The sequence below is a fragment of the Sinocyclocheilus rhinocerous genome, unplaced genomic scaffold (genome assembly GCF_001515625.1).
Source record: "Sinocyclocheilus rhinocerous isolate Xijiao unplaced genomic scaffold, SAMN03320098_v1.1 scaffold1728, whole genome shotgun sequence".
NCBI lineage: Eukaryota > Metazoa > Chordata > Actinopteri > Cypriniformes > Cyprinidae > Sinocyclocheilus > Sinocyclocheilus rhinocerous.
Window position 1 is genome coordinate 28419 of NW_015630992.1, and position 2500 is coordinate 30918.

The following is a 2500-nucleotide window of genomic DNA, read 5'->3' on the forward strand; positions in this document are numbered from 1 at the left end:
CCAAAGACTTATGCAATCTCTCTGTCTACATTATGAAAACAGCTAAAACAAATGAAAAATATTATAACTAATAAATTAAATTATAAAATAAAATTCTATAAATTCCTAGTAATTCCAAATGGCAATAGCCTATTTCTCTATTAAAAGAAATCATTCTAATATGCTGATTTGCTGCTCGAGAAACATTTCTTCTTATTAGCAATCTTGAAAACAGTTATACTGCTTAATATTTTTTGTGGAAACCATGATACACTTTTTTCAGGATGAGACAGTTTTTTGAGCTTCATTTATTAGAAATAGACATCTTTTGTAACAATGTAAATGTTTTTGTTGTAACTTTTGATCAGTTTAATGTTATCTTTCCTCAATACAAGTTTTGATTTCTTTAAAAAAACAAAAAACAATAATCTAATAAAATTATATGTACTAAAATCTAATAATTTTAATATATACAATTATTTATAAAATGATTATTAATATTTTATTTATTTATTTTCTATCTATTTGTCTACCTTTTTACTTAGTAATACCCTAACATGAATATGGCGAACATTTTACCATATAATTTATTAATTTAAGGGCAAATATGAACATAAAGACTTTTAAACTGGATTTATTAACCTTTAATGGCTAAAGTCTTCAACTTTGAATGAACTTAATACTGTTACCAAGTACATAACACCTATATATAAAAGTAAGACAGACTGGACTTACCACAATCACATAAAAATATCACGCCACCCCCTGAACGTATTTAACTTTCGTATAACTCACAGTGGAAGTCCGACCTTCACAGCAAACTGTCATCTCCTCAGTGCCTACCGAGAGAGTATTTACAGCATCCAAACTCCACCCGTCAACCCCCAAATCTTTGTCATGCTCCCAGTTCTCTAGTTACTGGAAGTCCGTTTTCCCTTTTGGATGGGACTGTGGACATTATGATTAAGTGCATCTCTGTTATTTTGTTCTTTTACTCATCACCATGGAGTGAGGTCATGCTCAGACTAAGTTGTCTGGGGCCTAAGGGAAAGACACTGAGTGAAGAGTAACCTTACACTGGAAGTCCAAACTCAAAACACACACACACACACACACGGATGAAAAGCTCTCACCCCCTATCTTGTCATAGCCTAATCTCCCTTAAGATCTTCCACCAAGCAAGGACAATGAGTCATAGTTCTTGGAGTTTTAACAACAAAATGACGCCTAATAAGAAAAGGCAAAGACATACAGTAATGCATGGCCTTTGGATGCTGACTTTAAGATTGGCACTATAAAGCCGTCATGCAAAACCAGAATAATGTTTTAGGAGTTTAAAAAGATAGATTAGAGGAGAAGCACACTATCGCCAAATATACATTGCAGAGGTGCTTCTGAAGTGCCATTTAGGTGTCATTACATAGACTGCCTAATGCTGCTCAGAAGTGGCATAAATGCATTTACACAGAAGCAAATGCTACTGTATGCTTTGGTACTAGGTGCTAAGGTTGGTCAGAGCAGGCTTAATTTAGTATGGCTTTTATGTGGCATTACATCTTTGCACAGAATTTTGAGCAGGCATAGAGCAGCCTTAACTTGGCTGTGTAAAGATGCCTTATTTAGAGGTGCTTCCTACATACACAGGATTTTGAGGCTCATTTCAGATAGGAAGGCTGTTACAAACTGCTTCAAAAGACATCTTTACACAGCTGAGTTAAGGCTGCTCTGTGCCTGCTCATAATTCTGTGTAAAGATGTAATGCTGCATAAAAGCCATACTAAATTATGCCTGCTCTGGCCCACCTCAGCCCCTAGTATCAAACTACTGTATAAAGGTGCAATTGCTGTGTAAATGCATTTATTCCACTGAGCTGCATTAAACAGACTGTGTAAGACACCTATAACAAATTTACACAGCAAAGGTGGCACAGAAGCGCTTCTGAAGTGCCATTTAGGTGTCTTTACACAGACTGTTTATTGCTGCTCAGAGGTGGCACAAATGCATTTATGCAGCAACTGCACCTTTGTGCCTACATGATTTGTTTTCAGATTGTATAGGGTTTACTGGGGTGAGTTCATTCTCAATCTGAATTTCCTATAATTCCATGCAGGTTCTTTGGCACCTCGATATCTTCAGACAAAGTCTTCGTCAGATTCCAAACCACTACTGCTTGGGCGACTCCTGCATCTTTTGCGCTTTGAAGGTATTCTCATGACCAAACACATCATGAAGTGGTATTTAATACTTTCTTTAAAAAGATGTTATAGTGTCAAAAGTTTGAAAGCACTTCATGTTCGTTTTGCAGGGAATATTCTGTCAGTTCCAGCACAGCCGAGAGCGAGCGTTACCCTCAGATAACCTGCGTAATGCCCTAGCCGAAACCTTTAAGGATGAGCAGCGCTTTCAGTTAGGCTTCATGGATGATGCTGCTGAGTGCTTCGTAAGTGTCTTTGTGTGTATTTTTGTATTTTATATTATAAGTGTGTGTGTGTGTGTGTGTGTGTGTGTGTAATTTTTTTAT

The 2500-nt window shown here is 36.4% G+C and overlaps 1 protein-coding gene across 1 annotated transcript in view; it reads left to right on the plus strand.

Moving 5' to 3' along the window:
* The window catches only part of usp53a (ubiquitin specific peptidase 53a), a 40839-nt gene that overhangs the window by 11338 nt on the left and 27001 nt on the right, over positions 1-2500 (plus strand). The gene's annotated exons all lie outside the window — the stretch shown is intronic.